Source organism: Epinephelus lanceolatus, chromosome 16 (genome assembly GCF_041903045.1).
Source record: "Epinephelus lanceolatus isolate andai-2023 chromosome 16, ASM4190304v1, whole genome shotgun sequence".
NCBI classification, from domain to species: Eukaryota; Metazoa; Chordata; class Actinopteri; order Perciformes; family Serranidae; genus Epinephelus; species Epinephelus lanceolatus.
This window is the reverse complement of record NC_135749.1, coordinates 41,307,340-41,328,315: the sequence shown is the minus strand read 5'-3', so window position 1 is coordinate 41,328,315 and position 20,976 is coordinate 41,307,340. Positions and strand designations below refer to the sequence as shown.

Genomic DNA, 20,976 nt, shown 5'->3' with positions numbered 1-20,976 from the left:
GGGCGGGGCCCCAGTAACCCTCCGGGCCGGGTATACCATCTCTTGTTATCTTCCATCATGAAGGGTCTTCTGAACCGTTCTTCATCTGACCCTTCGCCCAGAACCAATCTGCCATGGGAAACCCTACCAGGGGCGAAATGCCCCCGACAGCACAGCTCCTAGGGTCATTAGGGCACTCAAACTCCTCCACCACGATAAGGTAACGGTTCTCGGAGGAGATAGCTAGTAATTTGTCGAATTGTATTGTTAGCATAGTGTATTTTAGTGTAGGTTTACAGTTAGTAGTGTGTTTATAGTATTTAGGTTAGTTGGTCAAGGAGAGTCGCCGAGGCTCAGGAGTATAGTGTGCGGGGCGGCGAGCGTGGGATGCCCGTGTGACACAGTTAGGGGCGGTTTTCCAAGCCACCATCGGCACAAAGAAAATAAGTCTAAGTGTGGAGGAGAGGGACTGAGTAACGAGGCCGACCTCCGGGGAAGCCCTCTCCCCTCTCCCCGCAGCGAGGGACTGCTCTCCAAGGTACCAGTGCTGGGCTGGGTGAAAATAAGCCAAAGTATGGAGGAGAGGGACCGGGTAAAGAGGCCTGACCTCCGGGGAAGCCCTGTCTCCTCTCCCCACAGTGAGGGACAATCTTCACTCCGCCCCCTTCCTCAGCCGCTCGCCTGCCCCCCACTCACACACCTAATACAGTACATGGGGTAATTTAGCATTCAGGGCTGAAAGAAGTCTTTTCATTTTAACCCAAACCATCATCTTTGTCCTAAAACTTCAGAGCTATCTGGCTTTAAGCCCTGGAGGCAAACTTCTCCCATCAGCCATAAAATATGGATGAACAACAAAATTAACAACACTGCTTCACTGGGAAAGTTTATTCCAGGTTGTTGGAAAGGAGGCTCCAGCTGACTGTCGAACCCAGGATTAGCTATGCGGATTCCGTCCTGGTGGTGGAACAGTGGACCAGCTCTTTACCCTGGCAAGACTGCTGGAGGGGTCGTGGGAGTTTGCCCATCCAGTCCACATGTGCTTTGTGGGCTTGGAGAAGGCTTATGTCCATATCCCATGGGCAGTTTTGTGGGATGAGGTACCAAGGTTGCTACTATGAGCCATCCAGTCCTTGTATAACCAAAGGGGAAGGGGTCCAGATTGGTGACTTCAGAATTGCATCTCTGCTCTTTGCAATTGATGTGGCTCTGTTGGTTTCATCACACCATGACCTCCAGCATGCACTGGGTCGGTTTGCAGCCAAGTGTGAACCAATCAGTATGAGAGTCAGCACCTCCAGGTCTGAGGCCATGGTTCTCTGCCAGAAAATGGTGGATTGCTCCCTTTGGGTTGGGAGTGAGTGACTGCAAGGGAGTTCAAGTATCTTGGGGTCTTGTTCAGGAGTGAGGGTAGGATGGAGCATGAGATGGATGGCTGGTTTGGTGCAGCATTTGCAGTGATGCAGGTGCTGTGCCAGACCATCATGGTGAAGAGAGAGCTGAGCCAGAAGACAAAGCTTTCGATTTACTAGTCCATCTATGTTCCATCCCTCACCTATGGTCATAAGCTATGGGTAATGACCAAAAGAATGAGGTCGCAGATACAAGCAGCTGAAATTAATTTTCTCAGAAGGGTGGCTGGGCTCAGCCTTAGAGATAGGGTAAAGAGCTCAGACATCCAGAGAGAGCTCAGAGTAGAGCCACTGCTCCTTTTGTCAAAAGGGGCTCAATTAAGGTGGTTCAGGCATTGGATAAGGATCCTCCTGAGCGCCTCCCGTTAGAGGTGTTCTAGGCACATCCAACTGGTAGGAGGCCCCAAGGCAGACCCAGAACAAGCTGGGATTACAAATCTCATCTGGCCTGGGAACGCCTCAGGGTCCACCAGGAGGAGCTGGAAAACATTGCTGGGGAGAGGAACATCTGGCATACTTTAATCAGCCTGCTGCCTCCACGACCTGGCTTTGGATAACAGATGAAAATAGATGGATGCATAAAATGCAATGCCATTTCAGTTTGTTTTCCTTTACATGAATAGATATGTCCATCACAAATTGTTGCAGAAAAATTTACCAGAATGAAAGAAATTAAGTTTTTGAGACTCAAAATTTCCTGGGGGAGGGCCCGAGATCCCCCGATTTCATATTTGTCCCTTGCAATGTTTAAACAAAATAACACCCTTGCATCACTGTATGTATAAGTAAGCAAACAATGTTGCTGTATATTGCTGTTGCTGTCCTACAAAAAATGCCTAAGATTCTCCACCATTTTGAATTTTTGAAAAACACATTTTTGACACTTTCGAAAAGTGGTAGGTCCAATTTTACCAAAGTTTCTGTGAATTATCATTGGATGACACTCATCAAAAGTTATCAAAAGCTATTCAAAGCTTGCCGATATCTCATTGCCTTTTTTATGATATTGACCAATGAACTTTAGAGGGGGCGTGACTTAGCACATAAATAGACCTTACTCCTTGACCCATGAGCCAAACATCACAAAACTTGTAGGAAATGTCCACGAGTAAAAATACTTGTCATTTAGACCTACCACTAGGGAGCGCTACAAATGCAAAAAGTTTCTATCTCATAATCAGCTACAGATATTTGTACGAAATTTGATTTGCATCATCACAAAACTTGGAAGCAATATCTTAAGAGTTGCCAGGAACATCCTGAAAGTTTCATTAAAATTGACCACTAGGGGGTGGCACAAATATAAAAAAATAGGTGACAATACATTAAGTGGGCCACTTCAAAAAATGACTGAACCCAAATGAAAGGAGGCTGGAGCACTTGATAAAATTGCAGAGCTTTTAATAAGGTGCAAACAGACTGACGTTTCGATGCTACTGCGTCTTCTTCAGAGTCAAACAGGTATTGATAGAACAATGGCAGTTAAATACACACATCCTGAAACCCAAATGGTCTCTCATTGGTAAATGAGGATGAGGGGAAATTAACCAATCCTGTTGAGGCACTCATCAAAAAGAGGGTGTAAAGAATCAGCAATCCAAAACAGAAAACACTCCCACTAAGAATGATGGAGATGAGGAAAAAAAAAAATTAAAATAATAATAATAATAATAATAATAATAATATATATATATATATATATATATATATATATATATATATATATATATATATATATAAATAAATAAAAATAAATATATATATAAATAAATAAAATAATAATAATAATAAATAAAATAAATGAATACTAATATTAATAAAATAAAATTACAAACCACCTAAAGATGTAACCCGATGTTTTACAGAAAACATGAAAAATTCAATTCTTCATTCAGTCCATGCGGTTCAACAGTGTTCAGTGTGTAAATCCAATAAGCTTCTCTTCTGAGGAGTTTGTTGACAATATCTCCACCTCTCTGTGGGGGGGAGACTTTTTTGATGCCATAGAAGCGGAGAGAAGCGAGTAGCAGCCTTATGTTCAGCTATCCTGGCTTTAAGAGGGTGTGTATATATATATATATATATATACAGTACAGGCCAAAAGTTTGGACACACCTTCTCATTCAATGCGTTTTCTTTATTTTCATGACTATTTACATTGTAGATTCTCACTGAAGGCATCAAAACTATGAATGAACACATGTGGAGTTATGTACTTAACAAAAAAAGGTGAAATAACTGAAAACACGTTTTATATTCTAGTTTCTTCAAAATAGCCACCCTTTGCTCTGATTACTGCTTTGCACACTCTTGGCATTCTCTCGATGAGCTTCAAGAGGTAGTCACCTGAAATGGTTTTCCAACAGTCTTGAAGGAGTTTCCAGAGGTGTTTAGCACTTGTTGGCCCCTTTGCCTTCACTCTGCGGTCCAGCTCACCCCAAACCATCTCGATTGGGTTCAGGTCCGGTGACTGTGGAGGCCAGGTCATCTGCCGCAGCACTCCATCACTCTCCTTCTTGGTCAAATAGCCCTTACACAGCCTGGAGGTGTGTTTGGGGTCATTGTCCTGTTGAAAAATAAATGATCGTCCAACTAAACGCAAACCGGATGGGATGGCATGTCGCTGCAGGATGCTGTGGTAGCCATGCTGGTTCAGTGTGCCTTCAATTTTGAATAAATCCCCAACAGTGTCACCAGCAAAACACCCCCACACCATCACACCTCCTCCTCCATGCTTCACAGTGGGAACCAGGCATGCGGAATCCATCCGTTCACCTTTTCTGCGTCTCACAAAGACACGGCGGTTGGAACCAAAGATCTCAAATTTGGACTCATCAGACCAAAGCACAAATTTCCACTGGTCTAATGTCCATTCCTTGTGTTTCTTGGCCCAAACAAATCTCTTCTGCTTGTTGCCTCTCCTTAGCAGTGGTTTCCTAGCAGCTATTTGACCATGAAGGCCTGATTGGCGCAGTCTCCTCTTAACAGTTGTTCTAGAGATGGGTCTGCTGCTAGAACTCTGTGTGGCATTCATCTGGTCTCTGATCTGAGCTGCTGTTAACTTGCGATTTCTGAGGCTGGTGACTCGGATGAACTTATCCTCAGAAGCAGAGGTGACTCTTGGTCTTCCTTTCCTGGGTCGGTCCTCATGTGTGCCAGTTTCGTTGTAGCGCTTGATGGTTTTTGCGACTCCACTTGGGGACACATTTAAAGTTTTTGCAATTTTCCGGACTGACTGACCTTCATTTCTTAAAGTAATGATGGCCACTCGTTTTTCTTTAGTTAGCTGATTGGTTCTTGCCATAATATGAATTTTAACAGTTGTCCAATAGGGCTGTCGGCTGTGTATTAACCTGACTTCTGCACAACACAACTGATGATCCCAACCCCATTGATGAAGCAAGATATTCCACTATTTAACCCTGATAAGGCACACCTGTGAAGTGGAAACCATTTCAGGTGACTACCTCTTGAAGCTCATGGAGAGAATGCCAAGAGTGTGCAAAGCAGTAATCAGAGCAAAGGGTGGCTATTTTGAAGAAACTAGAATATAAAACATGTTTTCAGTTATTTCACCTTTTTTTGTTAAGTACATAACTCCACATGTGTTCATTCATAGTTTTGATGCCTTCAGTGAGAATCTACAATGTAAATAGTCATGAAAATAAAGAAAACGCATTGAATGAGAAGGTGTGTCCAAACTTTTGGCCTGTACTGTGTTTAGCACTTGTTGGCCCCTTTGCCTTCACTCTGCGGTCCAGCTCACCCCAAACCATCTCGATTGGGTTCAGGTCCGGTGACTGTGGAGGCCAGGTCATCTGCTGCAGCACTCCATCACTCTCCTTCTTGGTCAAATAGCCCTTACACAGCCTGGAGGTGTGTTTGGGGTCATTGTCCTGTTGAAAAATAAATGATCGTCCAACTAAACGCAAACCGGATGGGATGGCATGTCGCTGCAGGATGCTGTGGTATTATTATGTTAATTTTTTTTCTTCTCATCTTCATCATTTTTAGTGGGAGTGTTTTCTGTTTTGGATTGCTGATTCTTTACACCCTCTTTTTGATGAGTGCCTCAACAGGATTGGTTAATTTCCCCTCATCCTCATTTACCAATGAGAGACCATTTGGGTTTCAGGATGTGTGTATTTAACTGCAATTGTTATATCAATACCTGTTTGACTCTAAAGAAGACGCAGTAGCATTGAAACGTCAGTCTGTTTGCACCTTATTAAAAGCTCTGCAATTTTATCAAGTGCGCCAGCCTCCTTTCATTTGGGTTCAGTCATTTTTTGAAGTGGCCCACTTGATGTATTGTCTACTATTTTGTCCTGTGCTGTGAGCACTGATCCAGTTTTATTTTTGGCTGAAGCGCAAGAGTGCCTTTCTTTGATAAAAAAAAAATAGGCGTGAGATAGTAGAAATCAGACTATAAATCAGAAATCGATTGTCCAATCATTACAAAACTAGCAGGGTATGTTAAATAATAATGATGACCCACGTGTGCTAAATTATTTTGAAATCGGTCAATAGGGAGCTCCACCAGTGGTGATAGTGGTGTGATTCTTTTAATGGGTTGTTTGTATTAGTGCTGTGAAAATATCCATCATACTAAATTTACTGTGTGAACAACAGCACATGCTATTCCACTGCTGCTTAGGTTTTTTACCTGGCCTCTATTTGTGTGTTGACCACATCCCCAGCAACTATTTGAGACTCACAATTAAGTAAATACCTGATTTTATTTTAGAAATAACTGTGACCATCCTTATCATCATTTACAGTACAGCTCAGTTTAGTACTGATGCACATACGTGAGAGGTGGTGGGACTAGTAGTGCCATCTTAGATGGATAGGTAAGTAGGAAAGATCAAAGGTTGGGGTTGAATTGCATTGGGGTTTGTCTTAAAATCCATTAAAATGTCTTTCTCTTCTTTCCTTTCTCTGTTCATCTCTCCATCTCTCTTCCCCTCAATCTATCAATTCTTCGCCTACACCTAAGACCTCTTAACCCCCCAACCCCCCCACCACACCCCACCCCACCCCACCATTGTGTCTCCATTACACCATTTTACAGCAACACCCCCAGCCATCACACTCAACTGACATGAACCACGAGACCACATCAGAGGGAACAAGCTTCAATGAACTTAAGCCTCCATCAATGGGGCTTTGGCCTGAAGGAGACGGAGTTGTCAGAAACTTCCCAAGAACCCTCCCTGTATTCCCCACAATCCCCTCTCACTTAAGATCAACTGCTGGACTGATGAGAAAAAAAAACAAAAACCTTTTTTAAAGAGAAAAAAGAAAATCAAGTACAGTATTTATGGATTTATTCCTCTCCAATTTGTCTGGAGGGTTGAAGAAAATTTCAAGGGCATTTGGTCTTTTAATCTGGAGATTACTGGTATTTTATTTTTCTACAGCTTTTCTTACCATCAGAATTGGTTATCAATAACTTGGAGGTCAAGTGTTTTTTAACAGTATGTTCCAAACAGCATTAACAAAGGGATTGTGGGTGATTTTTCCTGGGATTGTATACGCTATGACTTGATGGTCCCTCTCAAATTTTGGTGTAAGTGTGTTGTCGTTTTTTGTACAGTAAATATTTTATTTTCTCTCTCAATGTGAAAAAAAATATTTTTTCAATTCATGTATAAAAAAAGATTGATTTTATCAAACCACTGAGGCAATTACTCCTCTCACCTTATTTAAAGTTGTGACTTAATGATTTGTTGGGTGATCTTTCCATCTTTTGATTGTTTTAGTCGTTCTTGTTGTTATTCTTGTTGTTGTTGTAGTGCTTGTGTCACTAGAACAGGGCTTTATCAGGACCAAGGAAACAGACAGTAATTTACTGAAATGACCTTTATTTTATTTATTCCCACCTCTGTCTTATTTTATGTGTTTATGTTTTAGATCCCCTCTGCACAGTTTGTCAGTTAGTTATTTCTACTGAGCATGACAATAGCACCCACAGTACTTCTGTATACGTTTCACATTTTGACTTTTCTACCAAATGGGCAGTGTGTACTCATCCAGAGAGAGGGAACTCAAATGAAAGTGATCACAAACAAACAAGTGTATCGTCTGCCTAATTGCTATTGAAGCAGTTGAAAAGTGAAGACAAGCATAGGATGATAATTGCCTCATTAAACTGCAGAAGCTTTATTGGCATCTTGCTCCATCCAAGCATTTACATTCATGCTTGTTATTTGATTATTACCTGACCAAGGTAATACTCCAATTTTTGCAACTGTCACATTAAATTTGGGGTCGTATTTGTCATTTTTCAGAGTCCTAGGAACTGAACTCAGGATTAAGCTCAGAAGTCAAAGTTAACGCTCAGACACTTGCTGTCAGTGTGATTGTCATGAGTTAAAACCTTTTGGCTGCTGTTTATTCGACACGCTCTTGCTACGACGTTGTCATATATTGATGTTTGGTCATGGACTTTCCAAATTGAGATATGACATGCAAGGTAACCTGGGTGCATTGGTTGGTAACATTCTGGGATGCCGTGTCAAGTTCTGTTTCTTATATGCATTGTCTGTTTTCAAAATACAGTTCTGTTTTCACAGGAAATGTACAGTTTGCGTACAGTCTCTTTCAAAATAAACACACTACGTCTGTACCACAAATTGACTTTTTTCTCCTTCAACAGCACACACACGTGGTTGGGTTAGGCAACAAAAGCATGTGGTTGGGTTAAGAAAAAAAGAACAGGTTTGGCTTTACAATCTTAAGGGAAGCAAACACCTGCCTCCCGCCTTAACTTTAATTGTAGTCTTGTTGCGTTTACCCCTGTAATGGCGGCTGGCGGGGTATCACGCCAAAATGAAAGGACAGCTTTTCTTGCCAGTGTCTGACGCCGGAAGACACTTACCAAGCACTTGAGTGAGACCACATTAATTAATTTGTTCACTCATTTACAGTGTTGTGCAGTGATATGAATGAGTGTGTCCCAAAGTACATAGAAACCCTAGCACCAGAAAAGTCATACATAATGGGCCTCATTCAAACATGTGGAGAAATGTTCTTACTCTGCGCACGAAATAAGTATACACTCAGAATTATCGTCAGATTCATGACGTGCACACCAGCTGATTTTGTTTTCACCACCATGTGTACGTTAGTAAATCAGATTCATTTTAAATGAAAGGGTGCGTGCCTGCTATCTGCAATCAGCATGCTACCATGCCCCCAGTTTCTCTATAAGTAAATACATTTGCTGAGAGGTGCTGGGTTATGGAGGACCGGAACTGCCAAAATTAAAAATAAATACATAAATAAATAAATGAATCAATAAATAAATTTATATGGCATTAAATTGCACCAAAAATGCATAAAAAATAAATGTAGGCATTAATTAACTGATAAAACGCATCTTTTCTTTTTACTTTTACATTCCCTCACACATTCTTTGTACATTTACATTCCTACATACATTTTAACATTTGCATTCCTTCACTCATTCTTTATACATTTACACTTGTTCATACATTTACAGTTTGTTATGTTTGTTGAATAATAAATTACAACAGGGTTGCGGCACAGTTCAACTGTTTACTTCTCAACTCCAGTAGTACAACAATGTAACCAGCGTGCGTGACCCCACATACTGCATGCTGGGTAATGTAGTTCCTAACCAGTGTTTTCATAACAACACATCTTCCCTTCTTTTAAGACATTTTCCTTCTTTCTGGAAAGCACAAGCAGCTTGCAATATCATCACACATGAACTCAAATTAGTATCCCTAGTGATACATCTATGTGTCAAAACAAACAAGCTCATAACATTCAACAAACCTTTTTTTTTTTTTTTTTCAATTCAGACACTTTCAGTCAATCTGTCAGGTTTCTTAATAGTCCTTCTCGGTCTGCTGCATGTCTCCTCAGATGGTTTGACCACAGGCCCTGCAGCATCCATTTGGTTCAGTATACTGGAATGAACCTGTTCTTTGCTGGAATGTCCTGCTTGTGTCTTTTGGGACATCTTCAGAGGTGTCACTGCTTTTATCTGGCCCTTGTGGTCGAAGATCCACTTGGTTTCTCCTCAGAGTCACTCCATCCTTTGTTTGAATCTGGTAGGAGTGCGGAGCAACTTCCCTCTGCACACATCCCTGCTTTGACCAGGTGCTTGTTATGTGATCATGTACACAGACTTGATCTCCAGGCTTAAAGATGGTCAACATTCTTGCACTTTTGTCATGTCGCTGTTTTTGTTTCTGTTTTTCCTTCTTCCTTAACTTTGACTTTGAGAGCTCATTTGGGAATCAATAGTTCCTCTTTTACTGGAAGGCTGGTATGTGCACCGGCCCATCAACATCTGAGCTGGAGACAAACCATTCTGCAATGGTGCGCTACGGTAGATCATGAGACTTCTGTGGAAGTCCTCGTGTCCATCATGTGCTTTCTTCATGATATTTTTCATCACTTTTACTGAGCTCTCTGCAAGGCCATTGGATCTGGGGTAATGCGGGCTCGAGGTGATGTGCTGAAAACCCCATGCCTTGGCAAAGGAAGCAAACTCACTACTCGAAAACTGAGGACCGTTGTCTGAAATCACCTCACATGGAACACTATGTCTTGCAAAGACAGCCTTCAGGAAAGCAATGACTGCCTTGCTGGATGTCGATTGCAGTGTGGCGACCTCTGGGTAGTTTGAGAAATAGTCTGTCACTACTATGTTACTCTGTCCATTACAGTCAAACAAATCCACACCCACCTTGTAGTATGGCCTGTTGGGGACGACGTGTGGCATGAGTGGCTCCGTCTGCTGCTTGGGTCTGTAGGTACGGCATATTTAACATGATGCTGTTAACTGGCTGATGTCTTGGTTCAGTCTGGGCCAGTACATGACTTCACGGGCTCTGCGTTTACATTTTTCCTCACCTAAATGTCCTTCATGTATTTTCCAAAGCATCTCTTTACACAGCGACCCTGGGATTACGAACTTGTTTCCTTTGAACACAAGGTCATTCACAACTGACAGTTCTGCTCTGCACTGCCAGTAGTCCTGTCTGTTGCCTCGGACAGTCATTTTTCTGTGCAGGCCATCCTTTCAGTATTGTGTTTTTGAGCTCCCTCATCGTTTCATCTGACTCTGTTGCTTGTCTGATCTGCTCCGTTCTGTCGTCCGACACAGGAAGAGCAGTGATGATCATGTCGACATAGGCCTGTATGCCTGCACTGGTCTCTTTGTCAGTGTTTTCAGTCTTATCCACTGCCCGCGATAGGGTGTCAGCTGCAAACATGTACTTTCCTGGTGTGTATATCATTGTCCCATCATATTTCTGCCACCTTATCAGCATCCTCTGTATTTTTATTGGACAAGTGGCTTAGACATGATGGAGACCAGTGGCTTGTGGTCTGTCTCCACCTCGAAGGCTTGTCCATAAATGTATTGATGGAACCGTTCACATGCGTAAGTGCTGGCCAGGAGTTCCTTCTCAATTTGAGCGTAGTTGCGTTCTGCGCTGGTTAAGGCTCTTGAAGCATATGCCACTGGCCGCCATGTTGTGTCATGCTGCTGCAGCAGTACTGCTCCAAGTCCATACTGAGATGCATCAGCTGAAATTGTCAGGATCTGTATTTTATTTTGTATGCATTTCCTGTTTTATTTTGTAGTCTGTGTACGGCTATGTTGCTGTTAGTTTTGCATCCTGTTTTTTCCCCTCCACTGTGATTGCTGTCTCCGCCCTAATGTGTTTCACCTGTGTCTCATTCACCAGTGTATTTGAACCCTTTTACCGGTGTTTCATCCGGAACTACAGCCAGGTTGCTGCTCCTCTGCATGCCCTCACCTCCTCAAGCTCCAAGTTCTCCTCGTCCCCTGAGGCCGAGGCACCTTTCCGGGGCCTCCTGTCCAGGTTCTCCTCATAGCCTATCCTGCAGATGCCCGACCCCAAGCTCCAGTTTATTGTCGAAGTGGATGCCTCAGGTGTGGGGGTTGGGGCTGTCCTTTCCCAGCGCTCTGCTGATGACAGCAAGGTTCACCCCTGCGCCTTCTTCTCCTGGAAGCTTTCACCTGCCAAACGCAACTATGACATGGGGAACCGGGAGCTTCTGGCAGTGAAGTTGGCGTTGGAGGAGTGGAGGCACTGGCTGGAGGGGGCGGAGCAGCCGTTCCTAGTCTGGACTGACCACAAAAACCTGGAGTACATCTGTGGAGCTAAGCGACTCAACTCCAGGCAGGCTAGGTGGGCCTTGTTCTTCACCAGATTCAATTTCACCCTGTCGCCCTGGGTCCCGCAACATCAAGCCAGATGCCCTCTCCCGGCAGTTTGAGGCAGGAGACCGCCCTCGGGATGCAGCTACCATCCTGCCCCCAGACTGCGTTGTTGGGGCGGTGACTTGGGATGTTGAGAAGGAGGTCCAGTGTGCACTCCCAGAGACCCAGATTCCTGATGGTTGCCCTCCTGGTCAGCTCTTCGTCCCAGGCCCACTCCGTTCCCGAGTCCTGCAGTGGGGGCACTCTTCCCAGCTGAGCTGTCATCCCGGGGTGAGTAGAACTCTGAGTCTTATAACCCAATGTTTCTGGTGGCCCTCTCTTGGGGAGGATGCCCCTGATTTTGTCTCTGCCTGTCCTGTGCCCGCAGCAAGGTCTCCCATAGCCCTCCAGCCAGTCTCCTGAGGCCCTTACCTGTTCCACACCACCCCTGGTCCCACGTGTCCATGGACTTTGCCACAGGCTTGCCTCTCTCAGAGGGTAAGACAGTCATCCTCACAGTCATTGACCGCTTTTCCAAAATGGCTCACTTCATTGCCCTGCCTAAGCTGCCCTCCGCCAGGGAGACAGCGGAGGCAGTCCTGCTTCACGTTTTTCGGCTCCATGGTCTTCCTCAGGACATTGTGTCTGACCGGGGTCCCCAGTTCACCTCACGTTTCTGGAGGGAGTTCTGCAAGCTGCTCGGCGCATCAGTTAGCCTCTCCTCTGGCTTCCATCCTCAAACCAATGGCCAGACAGAGAGATACAACCAGGAGATGGAGACGGCCCTCCGGTGCATCACCTCCCAGAATCCCTCCAGTTCGTCTCGGCAGCTCCTCTGGGTGGAGTATGCCCACAATTCTCTCCCTGTGGCTTCCACCGGCCTGTCCCCATTCCAGTGCGCCTACGGGTACCAACCTCCACTTTTCTCTGACCTCGAGGGGGAGGTCTCTGTTCCCTCGGCCCAAGCCCTGGTTCGCCAATGTCACCTCACCTGGAGGAATGCTTGGGCGGCCCTCCTCTGCACCAACATCAGATACCAGAGATCCGCCAACTGTCGTTGCACCCCGGCTCCTTGCTACCAGGTGGGCCAGAAGGTCTGGCTCTCCACCCGTGACCTGCCTGTTAGGGGGGAGTGCCGCAAGTTGGGTCCCAGGTTTGTGGGGCCCTTCCCGATCTCTGAGATCGTCAACCCTGCAGCCTTCGTCTTCCTCGGACCATGAGGGTCCGTCCCACTTTCCATGTTTCCTGGATCAAGCCCGTCAAGACCAGCCATTTGGTCCCTCCCTCCGACCCTCCTCCTCCATCCAGGTTCATCGATGGCGGCCCCGTTTACTCTGTCAAGAAACTGTTGGCTGTCCGCCGTAGAGGCAGGGGGGTCGACTGGGAGGGGTACGGTCCGGAAGAGAGGTCCTGGGACATCATTGATAGACTCTGATACGTGACTTTCATAGACTGAACCCGGACATTCCCGGGACGTCTAGAGACGTCCGTTGAGGGTGGGGGGGTGGGGGGGGGGGTGGGGGGATGGGGGGGTACTGTCAGGATCTATATTTTATTTTGTATGCATTTCCTGTTTTATTTTGTAGTCTGTGTACGGCTATGTTGCTGTTAGTTCTCTTCTCTTAGTCTTAGATGATAGTTCTCTTAGTCTCTTCCTGTTTTTTCCCTCCACTGTGATTGCTGTCTCCGCCCTCATGTGCTGGATCTGCTCCGTAAAGCAGCCAGCGTCTGGCGTTACTATGGGTACATCCCAAGTCTCATTATATTCGCTGATCAAAACAGTAACAGTAACCTTGGTCACACACTTTTGCATGTATTACAATTGTTAGTGAGTCATTTGCCAAAGTTTGTGGCAATTAGAGAACGGTCTGTAGCCCTGCTATTCTACTGTCACTGTGATGAGCACCATCATTCAATTAACTCACCATCATTCAACAAGTCAGCTGGTGAATGTAATCAGGTGTGGTCACAAACTATCAGCTGCAATGCCAGCTGAAGCCAGTCAACTCATTACCTCAGGCAAGAATGTCAGGTACCAGGGCTATATAAGGGCCAGACAATGTTTGACCCAGTCACATCCACAACAAATGAGAGGAAGGAAATGTAAAGAGGAAAAAAACAGCTTATGCTCTGTGCCCTGTCCACCTGGGATGTGCTCCAGCAGGAGGAGGAGGCATACCTTTTTAAATGCAGGAGAGCTCAGAGGCATGCAGCCATGTGGTTATTACAGGTAATCATCAAACAAATATAATGCTTCAATGAATAGTATGTAAAATGATATCATAAAGACAGGAAACACATTGATAGCTGTAGGTTGTCTAATCAGATATCATGGCACAAGCCCAGACACAAAAGGTGTAATGTATGTCAGCCAGGTAAATAAAATATCATCCTCATAATAGGCCTATATATGATAAGAAACATATTGAAATATAAACTAAAATGCATAATAAATAAGGAAGCATATATCATGGCCTCGGAATATGTTGCCTGTGTGAAACATATGTCAGGATCCAGGTAGTTCAAATGTTGTTATTGCATGAAGAAATGAAGTGTGGGAAGTAACACAGCTTTCTGTCTTTTGTAGATGGAAGGTGTGGTGGCAAAATTACTATTCAATAAACAATTCAAAGAAAAGTCTTCACACGTCGGCTGTCTTTCTTGAGTTTTAATAAGCATTCATGAATGGAGTCTCACAAACAGTACAAACCGCATGAACAGTCAAAGTGAGAACTGGCGAGTGTCCTCCAGCCCTCTATCTTTATAGTTACCCAGACACATGCTCATCCATAGTCACAACACATGGCGCCAGAGAACCTGTTGTCCTAAGCCGTATCATCTCCGGACACAATAACAGGGTCATAACTCTGAAGGCCTCTCTGAAGGTTCACCTTTGGCCTGTTTTGCGACCAGGCCTCCGACCAGGCCTCCGCCATATATCTGATGTTATCAAGTGAGGGATTACAGAGCATGGAATGATTTGTAAGCTTCAATAAAGTAAGTCTTGCAGGACACCCTAAGGGGTGAAAAGAGGGTCAGACGCCCATAACTTGTCAGGTACCCATAATTTTCCATCACAAAGGGTCACCAATACATGCACGCCTCAGCCCTCATGTGCCAGTCCTTGCTATGTACTTTGATGGCCAGAGGGACCTCATGAGGGACTACAGACTGAGGGGTCAGTCTGTAGAGTCCCTCATGAGGATCCTGCCATCAAAGTACACACAAGGCTGGTCACATGAGGTGCATGTATTGGTGACCCTCTACTGGTTGGCACACGGCCTATCATACAGTGTGGTGTCCTTGGCCTTTCATGTCCCCAAGAGCACGGTCTGCAGGCTGGTGCACATGGGAGTGAAGAAGATAGCAGCCCTTCGCCAGGAGGTCATCCGTCTGCCCACCGCCGGAGCACTGGACAAGGTTGGCCAGACCTTTGCACGGCTGGCCAACAGTCCAGTGTTCTCCAGGTGCGTGGGCTCCATCGACGGCTGCCATGTCCGCATCAAGACCCCCCCAGGACCTAAGGGCCAGGATTACCTCAACAGGAAGCTCTTCCCATCCATACAGTTGCAGGCAGTATGTGATGGGAAGGGCCTCTTCATCAACACCTTTGTGGGGTATCCTGGCTCTGTCCATGACACCAGAGTTCTGAAGAACAGCAGGCTCTACAGAGCGGCTCTGTATCCTCCCCCAGGTGAGGCTAACTGAAATTACATCAACATCCATCAATAACTGTCAGTATATTAACTTGTGGTTTCCCCACTGTCTGCAGGGTACTTTATTGTGGGTGATGGTGGCTACCCCTGCACTGAACAACCTGTAGCCATCATCACCCCATACAGAGAACCACTGGAAGGGAGGGTGCAGAGCCGCGTCAACCACCATCATGCCAAGGCCCGTTGCATCATAGAGCGGGCCTTTGGCATGTTGAAGACACGGTGGAGAATGCTGTTCTTCAGGGCTCTGGAGGTCAACCACACCTTTGTCCCCTCCATCCTCACTGTCTGCGTGGTGCTACATAACATCTGCCTGACAGCGGGGGACATCCTTGAGCCCGTCGAGGATGTCGGGGACATTGGTGTGGTTCCACCACGTCCAGTGAGGGGGGAACGATGCGGACATGGCCAGCGAGACCGACTGGCAGGGCTGCTCTCCGCTCCTCGTGTGCAACCTGTGGAGCTGCAGGAGCATGATTACCTGTAGACCTTGGGGACATGAAGGCCTGGGACATGGGCCACCACACTGTATGACGGGCCGTGTGCCTTTTTTGTTTCAGTTAGTGTGTATATCTATCTATCTATCTATCTATATTCCTTAGTTGCCTGTGTTGTCTAAGTTTGAGTTGTGCAACATTCCTTTGCACATTACTCTGAACAGGAATGTGTGAGCATACACTGTCAATTGTGTGGCTGAAATCATTGCTAGATCCAGAATGTCAGGTAACACAGATTCAAGACTGTTGTCCACAACTTAACCATTTAATTGTTACTGATAGACGTGAATATACTGTAACATAGAATGCATATAACACTGTACACAAGTTAAATGTGTCTTGTATTGTGAGATGTATCAATATAACAAAATAAATATTCCAACTTCAAATGCTGCAGTTTCACTGCGAGGTATCAATATAACAAAATAAATATTCCGACTTCAAATGCTGCAGTTTCACTGCGAGGTATCAATATAACAAAATTAAACTGAAAACACTGCAGTCTGGCAGGTACTTATCAACACAAAATTAAACCCTAACTGAAAACACTGTAGCACAAAAAGTCAAATGAGGAGGAAATAAAAACAAACTCAAAACTTCTTGGCCACCTCCTCGAACAGGTCCAAGAACCTCTTCCTGTCATGCTTCATGTCCTCAAGACGCTTGTCATCCTTGGTAGCCTCGTACTTGAGGAATGCCAGCACTGTCCCTCTGGTGGTCCGCTGCCTCTTGGGTGGGGGACAGGCAGAGGTGGATGGCCCATCATCCCCCTGTGTGGTGGTGCTGCCACTTGTGCCAGGCTGTGCACTATCCTCTTCTTCCTCCTCCTCCTCCTCCTCACATGCCTGGCCACAAGTGGCAGCTCCTGGGGATGTTGGGCCTCCAGAGGACACAGCAGCCACAGGCTCATCTTCCCGGTCACACGAGTCCATCAGGACAGGTGGCTCGATGGAGGGCCATGTCCCAATGGCCATGTGGCTGCTGTGTCCTTCCCTCCGTCTGTCCCTGTGCCCGTTGGTGGGTTCCTCAGCTTCTGGAAGATATCAAAAGGGATGTGTCAGTGTGATGTAGACATACAATCACTACAATTTACTACATTATGTATCCAACAACAGTCACAAATGCGTTATCTGAATGTGACCTGAGCTCATGAGTACAAAATCTCACCTTGTATTGGATCTTAAGGTTGTCCCACTTCTTTGACACTTGGGTGAGGGACATCTTTCCCTCCACACCCAGTAACTGTGTTATTTCCCTGTGAAGATTGAAACATGTCAACTTATTGCATCCCTGGTATGATCCCAGACACCAGATATTTAAATTGAATATAAGTACAAAGGTATCTCTCTGAAATCAATAAGATGACAACAACAGTAACAAGTACAAAGAACAAACTCTATACAATAAGCAAAGAGATGACAACAAACAATGTTGCTCATGACAGGCCAGACTTTGAGGGACCACACATTAGTGCTAAAGTGCCAAGGTTTTACAGTGCTATGTTATTGCACACAGAGGTGTGTGTGTGATGTTTATTTATCATTAGGTCAGATCACATCTTATGTCTTGTATTGTTGTCTTATTGTCTTGTGTTTTTATACACCAGAGAGGTGTTTTCTACAATTTCGTTGTTTGCTTGACTTACAATGGCAATCCAGGACTATAGTTGGATCATCACTCAGTGCACATGCTTGTGCTGGTGAGTGGAATGGCATTCAGGTAACATATGAAACTGAACTCACCTCCAGGCCTTCTTTGCCGTGGCTCTCCTCCCCGTGAAGAGCTGCTCGTGCTCGACACACAGGTCTATGAGCCTGTAGATTTCCTCGTCGGTCACTGTTGAATAAGACATATTTCAGACCTGTTAGACTACCTACAAGCCATGAAACATTATTCCACTCACACGACATGCAGTACAAATGTGTGTGGTTCTGGACATGTAGCAGCCGCACATCACCGACAGTCCAATGAACAACACGTGACTGAAATAAACCTAATTGCAACTAACAATCTTGCTTGAAATATCATTACTCTTTGAAGTACGTACGTGAATTACAGCGATTCATTGCAAAGAATGCATGTAACGGGTACTTACTCTTGTACTGTTTCTCCGCCATCTCGTTCACATGAGCCAGATGTAGGGGGCAGAGCCTCAAGCTGAAAAAGACTTCCTGTTAGGAAGCTCTCGACCATCCTAGCTCGTAGCTGCTTAAAGCTTGCTGCTAGCTCCTAGTGCTAGCTCCTCGCTGCACAAATAAGAGACTTGGGACGGCCTAGAAGATGGCGGACCTCGAACGACTTCCGGTTCAAGCGAGGAGCTAGCAGTAGCACTATAAAAATAAGAGACTTGGGACGCACCCATAGTTACCCTGTGTTCAAGCTCTCTCGCGTTCTGTTCTCTGTTTGACTCCTGTGTAACCCTATGACCCATTTTGGTATTTCTGAATTTTGGATTCCTGCCTGTTCCCTGTCTGCTTTGTTTGCCTGATTCTGACTGCCTTTTTGGATTTTGACCATAGCTACCTCCTGGATTAAAGAGCTCGTTTGTGGACTTTTGTACTTCTGCCTTGATTCCCTTTTTTGCACTTGGGTCCATACACACCAGCCTTCACAGAAATCCTGGTTCTTTTCACTGGGTCAAAGAATCTAAGCACTTTTCAGGGCATTGAAGCTTTCCTCCTGCTCATGGGACCACACCCACTCATTTTTCTGCTCAAGAAGCCATCTGAGTGGTGCTGAGTGGGTGGACAACATTGGGATAAACTTAGCCAGCTAAGTTACCATACCTAAGAAATGCCTCACTTCCTCTTTGTTTTGGGGCCGCTCCATCTTCACTATTGCAGACGTCTTTCTGGGGTCTGGCTTCACTCCCTCCACAGAAACAACATCCCTGACGAAGGTCAAACTGTTCACTCCAAACTGACACTTTTCTTTGTTCAATTTCAGGTTGACTTTTCTTGTCAAATCCAGCACTTGTCTCAGCCGGGCGTCATGTTCTTCTTTAGTGGCCCCCCCAGACAATGATGTCATCCATCATGGTTTCAACTCCTGCTATGTGCTTGAAGATCATGTGGATTGTTTTATGGTAGACCTTGGGTGCAGACAGGATACTGTATGGCAGGCGAAGGAAGTGATATCGGTTCTCAGGAGTGTTGAAAGTGCACAGTTTTAAGATGGCCTCATCCAGCTTCATTTGCCAAAACCCGGATGATGCATCGAGTTTGCTGAACCACTTGGCACCTGCGAACTGTGACATGATCTCATCTCTGGTAGGCAACTTGAAGTGCTCTCTTTTAATTGCCTTATTCAAGTCTTTTGGATCTAGGCATACTCTCAATGTCCCATTTGGCTTTAGCACATTCACCAGTGAGCTCACCCAGGCTGTTGGTTCATCAACTTTTTGTATGACATTCAACTTCTCCATGCGTGCGAGCTCCTCCTTCAGTTTTTCTCTCAGTGCAAATAGTACCTCCCTGCACGCGTGAACTATAGGAGTCACATTTTCATCAACATGAATTGTGTGCTCCTGGCAAGCATCCAAGGCCTTCAAAAACATCCACATACTCCTCGGTGAGTGAGTCTTGATCATTCAGGAGCTGTGGTGTCACCATATAGACTCTTTTGACCAAGTGGAGCTTCACACATGCAGTGAGACCTAGTATGGGTTGAACATCCTGGTCCACAATCAGTAGCTGAGATCTCAGGCGCCGGCCCCTGTGTTCGAAAGTCACTACACAGCGCCCTTTAACTGGAATCCTTGCCCCAGTGTAAGCAGTCACTTTGATTATCACTGGATGGATTTTGCTTTTCACTGTGAGAGTCTTGTAATCAGCAATCAGCTGTTGACAACAAGTTTACCTGGGCTCCAGTATCAAGCTTGAATGGTATGATTGTGTCATTTACAGTCACTGGTGCTATCCATTCCTCTTTCTCAGTAGTGTCTCCCTGTACACAGTCAACAAAAAATTCTTCTTCTTCTGACTCTTGATCAACTGTGTGTACTTTTCTCCTTGTGGCTGCAGCAGCTCTACAGCACCTTGCATAGTGGTTCTTTTTGCCACAGTTATTACAAGTCTTTCCAAATGGTGGACATGAATTAGGCATGTGCATGCCTCCACAGTTTCCGCATTCGCTGCTTGGATTTTTCTCTGTGTATTTTCCTTTGCGTTTTTGCTTTGGCCATCGTTCTGTATGTTGTCCCTCCATTTTTACAGCATGAACAGTTGTGTCTTCCCTGCTTAGCTCCTTAGCCTGTGCCCGCGTGGTCTCTGCTGCCCTACACATTTGCACAGCCTTGTCCAGGGTTAAGTCTTTTTCATGCAGTAGCTGTTCTCTAAGTCCATTATCTGGGATTCCTGTGACTATTTTATCTTTGATGAGCTGGTCTTTCAACTGTCCAAACTCACAGGACTTGGCCAATGTGTGAAGCTCCACCAAATACTGATCAAAACGGACTCCTTGTTTCTGATCACATAAAAAGAACTTGTATCTTTCATACGTGACATTTGTGCATGGTACAGAGTTCTCCTCAAACTTCTCCATTAGGACATTCAATGTCAGCTCAGCCTCGTTTAGCTGGAAGCTATTGTAGATTTCCAAAGCCTGCTCACCGATGACATGCAGAAGAATGGATGCCTTTTTCTTGTTGTCATCTCCCCCTGCTCCACTTGCTGCAAGGTATATGTTGAATCTCTGTTTGAAACGTTTCCAATTGTCCATGAGATTGCCATCAAACTGCATAGATGACGGAGGGGTTAGCAAGTTATCCATGTCGCAGGCTGCGGTAACTTGAGCTGTGTGTCGTCTTGCCTGTTGTTAGCTGTTAGCCGTCAGTAGCTTCCGTAGCTGCGTTGCGGTCTCTGTCTGTCTTGAACGTTTTTTCTGCTATTTATTTTTTGGCGGTTGACGATGCTCTTCTCCTTTCCATCAGGCGTATTTCACACACAGCCTCCCATTTTCTGACACCATGTTATGTTTGTTGAATAATAAATCACAACGAGGCTGCGGTACAGTTCAACTGTTTACTTCTCAACTCCAGTAGTACAACAACGTAACCAGCGTGACCCCACATACTGCATTTTGGGTAATTTAGTTCCTAACCAGTGCTCATAACAACACACACTCCTTCACACATTCTTTGTACATTTACATTCTGTCAGACA

The 20,976-nt window shown here is 45.2% G+C and overlaps 1 protein-coding gene across 15 annotated transcripts in view; it reads left to right on the top strand.

Annotated features, from left to right (window-relative positions):
• Window positions 1-8,022, top strand: part of epb41a (erythrocyte membrane protein band 4.1a) — a 253,745-nt gene extending 245,723 nt beyond the window's left edge. For all 15 annotated transcript variants that reach the window (XM_033641650.2, XM_033641615.2, XM_078176107.1 and 12 more), the window contains one exon: window positions 6,391-8,022. The gene's annotated coding sequence lies outside the window, so the exon portion shown is untranslated. The remainder of the gene's footprint in view (window positions 1-6,390) is intronic.
• Window positions 8,023-20,976: the final 12,954 nt, after the last annotated feature.